Source organism: Dipodomys merriami, unplaced genomic scaffold, assembly GCF_024711535.1.
Source record: "Dipodomys merriami isolate MVZ:Mamm:240054 unplaced genomic scaffold, mDipMer1.0.p SCAF_32, whole genome shotgun sequence".
Lineage (NCBI taxonomy): Eukaryota > Metazoa > Chordata > Mammalia > Rodentia > Heteromyidae > Dipodomys > Dipodomys merriami.
Genome location: NW_027204715.1, coordinates 4068725 through 4082255, shown reverse-complemented (window position 1 = coordinate 4082255; position 13531 = coordinate 4068725).

Genomic DNA, 13531 nt, shown 5'->3' with positions numbered 1-13531 from the left:
TTGGAATTCAGGGCTGCTAGCTTGCTAAGCAGCCACCGGACTGCTTGAGCTGTGCCCCAGCTCCTTTTTTAGGTGGACTCCATGCTGTTTCCATGGAGTTGGCATGGACTCTTTCCCTACACTCCTTTGCGGTTTTCGGCCCCGTCACGTGCTGGCCCTTGGCACCTCGCGGGCGGGAGTGAAGAGGCGCATGTTGATTAAAGCTCTCTGGCCATTTGACGACTCCTGTCCAGTTAAAAGCGCTCACACCCTTGAGTTTAGACGTTGTGCTTCCAGGAAGTGAGCAGCACTTCCTTTGATAAATGTGAGCAGGCAGATACAGAAAGTATTCACTACAGCCTTGGAAAAGGAGGCCTGGAAATCACCTGCCACTAGAGAATGGATTCAATCAGGTGTGAGGTATGATGACGCATGCATGTACTCTTAGCTATGTGGGAGGTGCAGGCAGGGGCTTGTGGCCTGAGCAAGTCTGGGTTAGAAAAAACAAAGTGCCAACCCTATGTGAAAAAGAAACTAAAGCCCACAGGTCTGGGAGCATGGCTCAAGTGGTAGAGTGCTTGCCCAGAAAGTATAAGGCCCAAAGTTCAAACCCCAGTACTCTCCCAAGCATAGCAATTAGGTATCCACAAAATGGAACAGCCATACTATGAAACCATGGAAGAGTGAGGCCACCCTGTAATTCCTAACTTGTGTCTAGAATCGGTGTCAGTAAGTGCCAACAGGCATGGTGCACCTTGCTGCAGAACACCAGCAGTGACCCCGCCCACTCCAGGTCCCCAGGGGGACCGGCCCGGCTCTCCCAGTGCTGGTTTCTGGGGAGGAGGGTACACGTGGGGCGCAGGATACATCACATGCTTTTCAGTGCCGTGCCGTGCCTGTGTCTTGCTTTTTTAAAAAAGCTCAGAGTACTTAAAATGATAGATTCATGAGGCTAAACAAGTCAGGTGGTCAGAAGGAAGGCACATGAGCTCCCGTCAAAGACAGCTTGGGGGCTAGGCGACAGGTCCTCAAGGTGGGAAAGGAGATGTCTGCCTGCCCGTGGCAGGCGCTGCCTCTGCGTGCAGCTGTGCAGGACAGCCTGCCGGGTGCCTGGGGCAAGGGCGTGCTGTGTCTTCCACAGCCCGGGCTTAGCCCAGCTCGCCTGCACCATCATGGTGTGCGGCTGCTCGGGGCTTCAGCCAGCACCGGGGGAAAAGCTGCCCCAGCGAAGGCGATGCCCTGGACCTCATGAAGATGACGCCCCTACCTCATGGGTCCAACACCCAGGACCAGCGTGTGTGATGGCCGGCGGACCCTCTCCTGTGTGGCAGAGGGCAGTTTGGCCTTCCGCTAGGGCTGAGTGAAATGCGCACAGGACCAACTGCTTGCTGCTGCCCGGATGACATGGGTGGTAGAGTCTGTCTGTTTTTTTTCTTCCAGCCCCCTCCTCCCATTCCTCTGCACCCCCAGAAGCCCTGCTATAGGGAGCCCCAACAGCAGAGACCCCTCACAGGGATCCTCTGGACTGTGAAGGTACAGAGACAGATGCGTGGACAAACACTGCAGGCACTGGCTGCCATGCGATTCTAGACACTGCTTCGGAAGGCAGCATTTGCCCCGTGGAACCATGGGAATAAGAGCTTGGGAGTGATGGGGACCATCTTGGTTTGACGTCAAGTAAGTCGTAAAAAAGCTGAAAGGGAGTGGAAATACAAGGATCTGCTTCTGTGACCACGGGGGTCCGCATCTCCCAAGCCCCGCTTGCCTGCCCCTTGTGTGGTGGTGAGGAACTGCGGGGAGGGGACAGCACTGGGTGGGCAGCGTGGGCCACACGGCCCTCCTGTCCCACACTGGAGCGGCCCTTCCCGAGGCCTTGCCCCTGCTGGGTGAAATGGCAAGCGCCCGTCCGTGGATTTTCCTGCAGAACTTCTCCGCGTGGCCAGAAGGGCAGAGCTAGTCCAGCAGGCACCGTGGGCGAGGCGCCTAGAATCAGTGTCCTATAGGTTGAGGTTAGTGGTCAGGTTGGGCTTTCTGTAGTTGGCTCTAAGATGGAAGCAATCTGTTACTTCTCCAGCCTGGGGCCCGGGAGGGCAGCTGAGCTTCCTGGGTCAGGACCTGCCCCTTGGCTCCTGGTCCCTGGCCATTCACTGCTGCAAGTGTGGCCAGAGGGCTCCAGCCCCTGTCAGTAGGGTCACGGTCAGGGGCAGGGTGACGGAGTGCTAGAGTTCAGTCTTGGGAGTTCATGGCACAGGTTGGCAGGTGCAGTAACCTGTTGTCCGCATCCCCGCCCCGGCCTCTAGGAGTCTAGGCCTATTACCCAGGGTGGGAGTGGAGCTTCACCCGCTAAGTCTTCGGAGACTCCCCATCACCCACCAAGATGCCAAGATGGTGCCCATTGGACCCAGTGGCCATGTTTCAGAAGGACCTCCTACAGAGATCCTGCTGTGTCCCCTATCTCCTCAGAGCGGAGCCCTGCCAACCCTGGGGCTCAGGTAAACCTCTCAAAGCTCATGGAGACCCCAATGGGGGGAATCCCAGGACACAGCCCCCTTCCCCAGCCATCCTCTGGAGCTAGACATATTAGCCGGACATATTGGCCTTGGTGGATGGGTAGTGGGCCCCAGTGTCCAGCTCACAGCAAGGCAGTGGATCTCCACCAGAGGGTGACCTGGCCTCTGTGCCTTTGATCATTGCTGGATAAAGTTTGACCCAACCCAGTGAGCCAAGGCCACGGGTACAGGGACGGCCAGGAGCTGTGGCTCACACCTGTAACCTAGCTACTCAGGAGGCTGAGATCTGAGGACTGGACAGGAAAGGCTGTACGATCCCTAATTCCAGTGAACCAAAAAAAGCTAGAAATGGAGCTGAGGCTCGAGCAGTAGCATGCTAGCCTTGAGTAAAGATGCTGAAGGACAGCACTGTGACCCTGGGTTCAAGCCCCAGCCCTTCACCACTTTAAGGAGGAGGGGATGAGCGTCGGGTGGTGAGCCCCTTCCCACCCAGGGTTCTGTCTGAGGCGAGGGCTCTGATCCACAAGTGGCCGGCCAGATCTGATGCCCTCACCAGCCCCTGGAGTTGCACTCCGCTCCTGGGGGGGAGGGGCGAGCTCCCAGCTCTAGGCCCAGCCCCCTTCAGTGAGGCCAGCTGTAGCCCAGCCCAAGTCGTCCCCTGCCGGCCTTCCCCCATCGCTCCTACTAGGATGAGCTGAGGGCCCTTGACAAGGCCCTGGGCGACGCAGGAGAGGCCAGGCACGGGGCTGGGCACACGGTCGGAGGTCCCATGACTCCCGGGTGGCACCCTGCGCCAGCTGCTCCTCCACGTGCCCACAGCCTCCAGAGGACAGACAGACCGATTAGCAGAATGGCTGCTCTGGCTGCCTGGAATTATTTGCTTGACCCACTTTGATGTCTTTCAAGTCCCAGCAACAGCTGGAAGCAGATTATTAAGCCTCAAACACAGACTAATTGAAAACCACCAGGGGCCCCTTTCCCAGAGAAAGAGCGTCCCCCCCTCCCCTTCCCCCCCCCCCCCCCCCGTGGGGCATTCCCATCAACTGCGGCTCGTCAATCGGCAGCCCTAGGTCTTCAAACCAGGCTGAGCCCGCCAGAAAAGACTTGGTTCGATTCCTTCTTCCTTCTTCCCTCCGGGGGTGGGGGGGTTGTGGGGGTTGTGGGGTGAGGGTCTGCTGAACTGCTGTCACCTGATTCTTTCAGGATGGCTCAGATCCAGGAAGACTGCTCCGATCCCGAGAGGTGTGCTGGGTAAAACCCAGAGGCGGCTGGCAGCGAAGACCCCATGCCTGCCCGCGTCACACTGTCTGTGGCCAGCACCAGCTCCGGGGAGGGGGGGATGACGTCACACTGTCTGTGGCCAGCACCAGCTCCAGGGAGGGGGGGATGACGTCACACTGTCTGTGGCCAGCTCCGGGGAGGGGGGGATGACGTCACACTGTCTGTGGCCAGCACCAGCTCCGGGGAGGGGGGGATGACGTCACACTGTCTGTGGCCAGCACCAGCTCTGGGGAGGAGGGGATGATGTCACACTGTCTGTGGCCAGCTCCAGCTCCGGGGAGGAGGGGATGACGTCACACTGTCTGTGGCCAGCTCCGGGCAGGAGATGACGTCACACTGTCTGTGGCCAGCACCAGCTCCGGGCAGGAGATGACGTCACACTGTCTGTGGCCAGCACCAGCTCCGGGCAGGAGATGACGTCACACTGTCTGTGGCCAGCACCAGCTCCGGGGAGGAGGGGATGACGTCACACTGTCTGTGGCTAGCTCTGGGGAGGGGGGGATGATGTCACACTGTCTGTGGCCAGCTCCGGGCAGGAGATGACGTCACACTGTCTGTGGCCAGCACTAGCTCTGGGGAGGAGGGGATGATGTCACACTGTCTGTGGCCAGCACCAGCTCCGGGGAGGGGGGGATGACGTCACACTGTCTGTGGCCAGCTCCGGGGAGGAGATGACATCACACTGTCTGTGGCCAGCTCCGGGGAGGGGGGGATGACGTCACACTGTCTGTGGCCAGCACCAGCTCTGGGGAGGGGGGGATGATGTCACACTGTCTGTGGCCAGCTCCGGGGAGGGGATGATGTCACACTGTCTGTGGCCAGCACCAGCTCTGGGGAGGGGATGACGTCACACTGTCTGTGGCCAGCACCAGCTCCGGGGAGGAGATGACGTCACACTGTCTGTGGCCAGCACCAGCTCTGGGGAGGGGATGACGTCACACTGTCTGTGGCCAGCACCAGCTCTGGGGAGGGGATGACGTCACACTGTCTGTGGCCAGCTCCGGGGAGGATGACGTCACACTGTCTGTGGCCAGCACCAGCTCCGGGGAGGGGGGGATGACGTCACACTGTCTGTGGCCAGCACCAGCTCTGGGGAGGAGGGGATGACGTCACACTGTCTGTGGCCAGCTCCGGGGAGGATGACGTCACACTGTCTGTGGCCAGCACCAGCTCCGGGGAGGGGGGGATTGACACCACGCTGGCGTTAGGTCACTCAGCGGCTGATCTTGAATTAAACAGGAATGAGACTGTCCCGGTGGGCCAGCGCTTGTCAGGTGAGTGCTTGAAAGGGATCTGGCCTTTCCTGGAGCTAGACAAGGGAGTGGGTATGGAGGGGCGCCAGGACACAGGCCTGGGGGCCTCTAGAGGCCAAGAGTGGACCCCAGACAGCAGCCAGCAGGCAACTCAGTCCTACGGAATTCTGCCAACAGCCCAGAGGAGCTCAGGACAGGATCTGCCCCAGGGGAGCGTCCGGCCGGGCACCTGCCTGATGAGGCTCAAACTCCAAGGACCTAGATCATCGCACACAAGTTTTCTTGGTTTATTCATTTTGTTTACAGACGTATACATGATCTAAACATTACCGCCTTCATCATTTTGCAGTTCAGTGGCATTAGTCCATTCAAGGTGTGTAGTTATTGTTCTGTCCTTCTCCAGAAGGCTTTCATCATCCCAGACTGAAACTATGGGAAACAAAAATCCCCTGTGCTTTCTGAGGGTGGCTCAAGTCACTTAGTATGAAATACCCAAAGCTCATCCCTGTGCCAGAGCTTACTTCCTTTTCATGGCTGTCTAATATGCCATTGTAGGGCTGCACCATCTTGCATTTGTGCATTCCTGCACAGATGGTCATTTTGTTCCTTGCCTCCATTTTGCTGTTGAGGTTAATGTCGTGATCACATCGTTCTACTTGCCTCCTCCCCTTGGCTGAGAAATCTGTTTTGTAATTTATCACACCAGGTTCTCAGAGGAAATCACCACTGCTGCTCACCTCGTCGGTGCCCCATGGTTATAACACCACAGCCAGCAGGGCCGAGGAAGGCAAGGCTGAAGGGGCTGGCCCAGAGGTGGCAGGTGACACCCAGGGGTGACGCCCCCTCCGCTGTCGGGTGGAACTCACAAACGGTGCTCTGCACCCACCTGTCTGTCCTGCCCTCCACCAGATGCTGTGTCCCCGTAGCCATGTGGCTTCCCTGCATCCTCAAAGCCAAGATGGAGTCCAGCCTTCGCCATGACCTGCCACAAAGGAGGGGGCTGGTGAGCCTTCCCAGTGACTCACAGACAGCCTGAGGTGGCCGGCAGATCCCGCGTGCGCAGAACGCCTCGCGGGGAAACAGGCGGACAAGTACGTGCGCTTGTCTCCTACCGAGAGGATGCACATTGATAACATCAGTTCTTTGAGCGCTGGGCTAGATGCTCCGATGGCTGGACAACGTGTGGGGCCATTTGTGTTTCATTGTGTAGCGCCGGGAGGGGGCTGAACTCACGCGGGGCCTCACGCATGCCAGGCACGCTCTCTGCCAGCTCTTTGGTTCTTGTTTCTATTTCTCTCCATCTTTGAGATGGGGATCTCATGCTCTCTGTCCCTGGGTGAGATCCTCTTGCTTCCATTTCACCAGTAGCAGAGACTCCAGCCATGCACTGCAGTGCCCGGTGCAAGATGAATTTGGGGATAACAGAGCTGGAGTTCACACGCGTGAACACGGAGACATTCTTACGTGCCCTCCGTGGGGACTCCCTGGAGGAATCGATGTCTGTGTCTAGGGAAGGGGAGACCCCAGACCTAGGGCAAGCTAGGGGGGCAGAGACGTGGCATCCTTCCCAAAAGTAGCGACGGGCAGCGATCCTGTTGTAGGGCCGGGCTCCTGAGGGCCGCTCGTGAGGGGACCTTCTGAAACTCTGTGACAGCGCTTCCGGTGGAGGCCTTGGGCCCCGGGCAGGGTGTGACCTGCTCCACCTGACCTTCCAGGAGTCTAACCCCTCCACCTCTGAGAAGCTAGGGATTGATCTCCCATCAACAGCTGAGGATGTGAGCTTTTCTGTTTTTTCCCCTCAAAGCTGGTGCTCTTACCCCTGGAGCCACACCCCCACTTCTGGCTTTTTGCTGGTTAGGTGGAGATAAGAGTTTCTTGAAACTGTCTTCCCAGACTGGTTTTGAACCTTAAGTCTCAGATAGCCTCCTGAATAGCAGGGTGACAGGCGTGAGCCAGCAGCATGGGCAGCAGACACATTCTAATACACATTTGTTGAAATGTTGCCATGCAACAGGCCCTTGACTTGGAATTTCATTCCTGAGGATGTGCGCCAGGGTGTTCTGCTCCTGTTCAGCCATGACAAGGCTTGGGGAGGCGGGTGGATGTGGTGCAGATGGTCAAGTTGTCATGGCTGGACGCTGAGTCACTCCACAAGGGCCCAGCCCTGGCCCCGAGCTCTGGGGAGGCAGAGTAGCCGGGAGAAGGAGCTGAATTCCAGTGGTTAACATCTGTGAGTGCTTCACACAATGCCCCCCGCACCCCCAATCTTGGAGACCAGTGAACAAAATTTCCTGAGCCAAAGTAGCTTCCATAAAACAAGCAATCCCGTAACAGCCTCGTATTGTATTTTCAACTTATGTTCTTCCTGATTGCATAAGAAATGCCAGTGCATGGTAAAGAGGTGAGGACAGCACCCACAAAAGCAAATTGAAATGCTTCTTATTTTCATACTTGCATACGCAAATCATAACTGTATATATTTATGGGGTACAGGATAAAGCTAGCACGCACGTATTACATTGTGGAATGATTCACTGGAGCTAATTAGCAGATCTATAACCTTGAATACTTAGAGTATTCCTTCACATTAGGGTGCTTAACCTTTTTAGGGATTTTGAATTAGATAGTGCGATATCGTTAACCACTGTCACTTTGCTGTTTCTCCTTTCACATACTTTGTATCTTTTACACAATTTCTGTCAAAGCATGCGCCTGTTGCTTATGTCTCCTAAAACATTACAAACTGTACCAGCCACTACAGTTTTCTAACTTACAGAGACAGGAGCCAGGACAACAGTACATTCTCTGTGTAACCCTTTTTGTGCTGGGTAGATTCTGTCGACCAAGGGAATGCCACTTAATTATAGCTTCTGGTGGAGTCTGTGCACCGCGAGCAGCTCACTGCGAACACACCGCTGTCCATCCGTGGCCTAGAGGGCTGCCTTCTCTTTCCAGCCTGTGCTTGGAGGCTTACACACCCCATAATTGTGCCAAGTCTGAGAAGTCTCCCCAATACACCAGCAGTGGCAAATATCCTCGTCTAGAATGGCAGCAAATGGGAAGGGAACCTCTAGATTCCAATCACCCAAGGCCTTTGGTAACCCCAGATGCCAGTGGCATTGCTCCAGGAGTGAACAAGGGGACGGCTGAAGGGCAACCTCTGGACAGCTCCATTCTCTCCCCCCACCCCCCACCCCCCAGGGATAGCACTCTTCCTCTGTGCTGCTCCTGGCTTAGACAGAGTCCACACGGACCCACCAGGAGGCCATCAAAAACAACTTTGTTATTGGTTGGAGCTGAGAATCTCGTCTTTCCGGTGTGGGTCGGCCTTGAACCTCCATCCTTAGATCTCAGCCTCCAAAGGAGCTGGGATTGCAGGTGAGAGCCGCTGGTACCTGGGTGAACACCCCTTGTTTCCCTGCTTTCTTCTCCAGAACATACCATGGGTGATGGATGCCTGGTGGCATCTTCCAAGAGAGAGGAAATTGATTTCTGTTAGTGAAATGTCCGCCCGGGCGTAGCCGGGTGGAGTGGGCTTGCGCGGGGCTGCAGTCTTCTCCGTGTCACAGCCCTCATTGGGGCACTGTTTCAGTTATTCCTGTCGACTCTTGCATCCCCCCAAATTTAGTGACAGAGCAAAAATAATGACTTGTTACTGCCACCATGCATGGAGTAGAGACCAGCCAGGCTCTACCTCTAACATTTGTTCCTCTCAGGGACTCCTGAGCGGAGGCCGGGTTCCCAGGGAGGCCCAGCCCCTGAGGACAAAGATGCTGGATCTTTCCAGTGTTTCCAGGCTGCACTGCAGCAAGCCCATCCCCGCCCCTCTCTGGCAAGGCAGCTGCAGTCTCTTTTGGGAAAACATCTTGGCCAGAGTCCAGCCGTCTAGACAGCCAGCTCGCCAAGACCCAGAGCCCACAAGAACTGAGAGGTGGAGGTGGAGGTGCTTCGTGGGGCGGGGAGGTGGGGGAAGCCCCTGGGGCTGGGGGCGGCTGCCCTGGCCAGGCCAGACGTCCTGTGGGATGGACCCCCTTCCAGGTAATGCCACACCCTCTGCCCTGTGATGCTGGACACAAGCTCAGAGGGAGGGGCGCCAGCCCCCCCCCCCCGTCCCCCTCCATGAGGGCTCACGAGTCTTCACAGGTTGCTGGCCTTCAGGAGCCCTGGTGGTCAGGGCCTCCCCCAGGAGGAAAGGGAGGTGGGAAATGGTCATTCATCCCACAGCTGCGGGGGACAGAGCTCAGGAAGCCCAGGTGTGCACCCCAGGGACTAGGAGATGCTAGCTCATTTGTTGCAAGTGAGCAGTGACTCAATGAGAGTCCTAGCCTTGAGCAAAAAGAAACTCAGGGACAGCACCCGTGCCGTGAGCTCAAGCCTGTACAAGACTGGCACAAAAAGAAAAAGAACATGTGAGCTGAGGTGAGGTTGAGAACCCAGTCCAAGGCGTCCTCTGCTTGCTTACTAAGTCACTTTTATACATATTCATATCATCTACTTTTCTTTTTCTCTCTCTCCCTCTATTACAAATGCTGTTAACTCCTGCTTCTAGAAATTTCCACAGCCCTACTATCCCTCTTGGTTCTATCTACTCAGATCCAAATAGTGCCTTCTCTTGTCTGGAGCCAATGGACTCATACTTGGGTCCTGTTTTCATTGCTTTTTTACATTTGTGCCTTGTCTGTCTGTGGCTGTACATGCTGGGCCTTGTCTAGTGGTGGCCCATGTCCCCGCATGGCCACAGTGTCCTGGAGGACCTGGCTGCCCCTCCTTCGCACTCATCTGTGTCCACTGCTCTGTACCCCTCATTCATCTGGGTCCCGCCACACCACCATTCTGTATGTCCTAGAAGATTCCCAAGTTTTCTAGGCGGACCCAGGCCTCTTGATGTTTCCTGGGTCTTGAACGTTGTCCACCACCCGAGTGCTGTGGGTGGGAGCACTCTGCTGACATGCAGCTCCCAGACAGTTCTCCCTGGTCGGCTCCACACTCTTCACCCATGCTCTCATTGCACCTCTGGCTACGGGACTTGGTAATAGCTGTGCATCTCGATTGCTTAGTTCACCTTTTACTCTTTTCTTTCCCCTCTTTGAGAATGAGAATTCTATGAGGCTGTGTCCCAGCTCCCAGAACAGTGTCTGACACATAGACACCATGTCAATACTTGTTGAAGGAGTGCTTAAGAACACACTGTGAGGGCTGGGAAGGTGGCTCAGTGGTAGAGCGCTTGCCTTGCACGCATGAGGCCCTGGGTTCGATTCCTCAGCACCACATAAGCAAAAAGAAAAAAAGCTGGAAGTGGCGCTGTGGTTCAAGTGGTAGAGTGCTAGCCTTGAGCTGAAGAGCTGAGGGACAGCGCCCAGGCCCAGAGTTCAGGCCCCACAACCGGATCCCCCCTCAAAAAAAAAAAAAAAAAAAAAAGAATACACTGCGAATAAGCTCAGTCTCCTGCAACAGTAGATTCCCAGGAGTTACCCAGAAGGCAGTGTCAAAGCCAAAGGCAGTGGGAGAAAAGCTTCTGAGCAAGCAGATGAGAGGTCTCAGCATGTCCCTACTAGTGTGTGTGTGTGTGTGTGTGTGTGTGTGTGTGTGTGTGTGTGTGTGTGTGCATGCGTGCAAGCACACACATTTATTTATTATGAGAGATTGGCTCACATGACATGGAAGTGTTCAATTTCCACAATCTGATGTCTGCAAGATGGACTTAGTTCAAATCCGAATGCTGGGAAAGCTGATATTCCAGTGGAATAGGAACAGGAAGAACCCTGTGGTCTCTCTGGCTCTTCACTGGTTCCACCTTAGGCTGGACAATCTGCTTTACTCACTCTACTAATTTAAATGTTAACATTATCCCTAACACCCCACAAAAAGTTTGAACAAGTATATGGCACCTTTTCCCATTCAAATTGATGCATAAACTTCCCCGAATAGCAAAAATGCTCCTCAATGGAAAGAACACTGCTGGAGGAATATCAATACCAAACTTCAAACTCTACTATAAAGCCATAGTAATCAAAACAGCTTGGTATTGGCATAAGAACAGACCTCAGGACCAATGGAATAGAACTGAAAACCCAGAAATGAACCTACAGACCTGTAGCCATCTAATCTTCGATAAGGGAGCTAAAACAATAGAATGGAAGAAAGACAACCTCTTCAGTAAATGGTGCTGGCAAAATTGGTTAACTACATGTAGAAAACTTAAGCTAGATCCTTATATATCACCCTGCACCAGAATCAACTCCAAATGGATCAAAGACCTTGAACTCAAAGCAGACACTCTGAAAACATTACAGGATGGAATAGGAAAAACCCTAGGTCTCCTTGGCTCAGGCCGAAATTTTCTGAATAGAGACCCAGAAACACAACAAATCAAAGAAAGGTTGGACAAATGGGATTGCATAAAGTTGCAGAGCTTCTGCAGGGCAAATGACATAGCTAGCAAGATCAATAGAAAGCCTACGGATTGGGAGAAGATCTTTACTAGCCATACAACGGACAAGGGTCTCATATCTAAAATATACTTGGAACTCAAAAAATTAAACCCCCAACAACAAATCCTCAAAGAAACAACTGCCCAATAAATAAGTGGGCGAAAGACTTAAAGACAAACTTCTCTGAAGAAGAAAGAAGGATGGCCAATAGACAGATGAAGAAATGTTCAACATCCCTAGCCATAAAAGAAATGCAAATCAAAACAACATTGAGATATCACCTCACTCCAGTTAGAACGGCAAAAATCAAGAACTCTAACAACAACAGATGCTGGAGGGGATGTGGACAGAAAGGAACCTTACTTCATTGTTGGTGGGAATGTAAACTTGTTCAACCACTTTGGAAAGCAGTATGGAGGTTCCTCAAAAGACTTCACATAGAACTCCCCTATGACCCAGCAATCAATCCCACTTTTGGGCATTTACCCAAATGTTTACAAAAAAGACCACACTAAAGCTACCAGCACAACTATGTTTATTGCAGCATTATTTACCATAGCTAAGATATGGAACCAACCCAGATGCCCCTCAGTAGATGAATGATCAAGAAAATGTGGTATATATACACAATGGAATTCTATGCCTCCATCAGAAAGAATGACATTGCCCCATTTGTTAGGAAATGGAAAAACTTGGAAAAAATTATATTAAGTGAAGTAAGCCAGGCCCAAAGAAACATAGGTCCCATGGTTTCCCTTATTTGCAATATCTAGTATATGTATGAGTCAAGAGGAAAAGGTCAGATAATGTGATGTCAGGAAAATGAACCCTTAGATGTGTATTTTAATGTTTTTTTCTTTCATGCATGTGTTTCTAACGCATTTATAAGATTATCTCTTTGTTGCTTTGTATGTCCCTCCCCCACAGTATAACCCCTGCTTTCACTATATTTGATGTCAGTATAACTTGTGGAGGAGATGGGGAAAAACCAGTTGTTTAAGGATACAGGTGGACCTGTTGCAACAATGAGAAGTACAAGTTGTCATGTCCAAAACGAGCTTTACAACGTCGGTGCGGGGGGGGGGGGGGGAAGGAGAAGGATTGGGATTGGGGGGAGGGGGGAGGCTGGGAAGGGATGTGAAGGGTAAACAAAGGAGGAGGCTGCAACGCTTGGTAAGAAATGTACGCATTATCCTGCCCATGTAATTGTAACTCCTCTGTACAGTATGTTCACAAGTAAAATAAAATTAAATTTAAAAAAACTGATGCATAAACTTAACCATTGCATGCTACAAGAAGTCGCAAGGAAGAGCTGGAGGACTGCGAGGTTTCGTGTATGCTGAGCTGTAGGAAGAAGCTAGGTAAACCCCATGAGAGCTAAAGGTATCGTTCTGGGTCGGGAGAGAGGAGGAGGGCGAGGGGGCGTGACGCTAAGAGTGCCCGCGTCTGAGACCAGGCATCCAGGTTTCTTTCTTTGTGGTGGCCCACACCACCACCTCCTCCAGCACACGTGAGCTCTTTCCTATCGTCCAGTAGTAAAATTCTACAGGATCTGCAACAAGTAGGCTAGCATCTCCTAGTTGCCTCCCTCCCTCGCTCCCTCCCTCCTTTTCTCCCTCCCTCCCTCCCTTCCTCCCTTCCTCCTTCCCTCCCTCATTCCCTTCCTTCCTTCCTTCCTTCCTTCCTTCCTTCCTTCCTTCCTTCCTTCCTTCCTTCCTTCCTTCCTCCTGCTGTGTTATGTTTCCTTTTCCCCCATTTAAAAAATTACCTAAAATGGTTGTAGGGCTTTAATTTCACACATCCATTTATACCTTCAGTGAGTCATGGTCAGAGTGCCCTCCCATCATTCAATGTGTCCATTTTTGTGAACAATACATCTTCTCAGAGTTCCCTTCCATCATATTTTCATGTTTCTAAAGACAATCTGCTCTGCCTGGAAATTAGGCCCATTGCCTTTTAATGTTTTTTTTTCTTCTTTCTATTAAACAACAAAAATATTGCCCCTACTGTCACAGTGGTTGTTACAGCTCTACTCTGGAAGGCCACAGAGCCCGAGTGGGTATCATCTCTTGTCTGC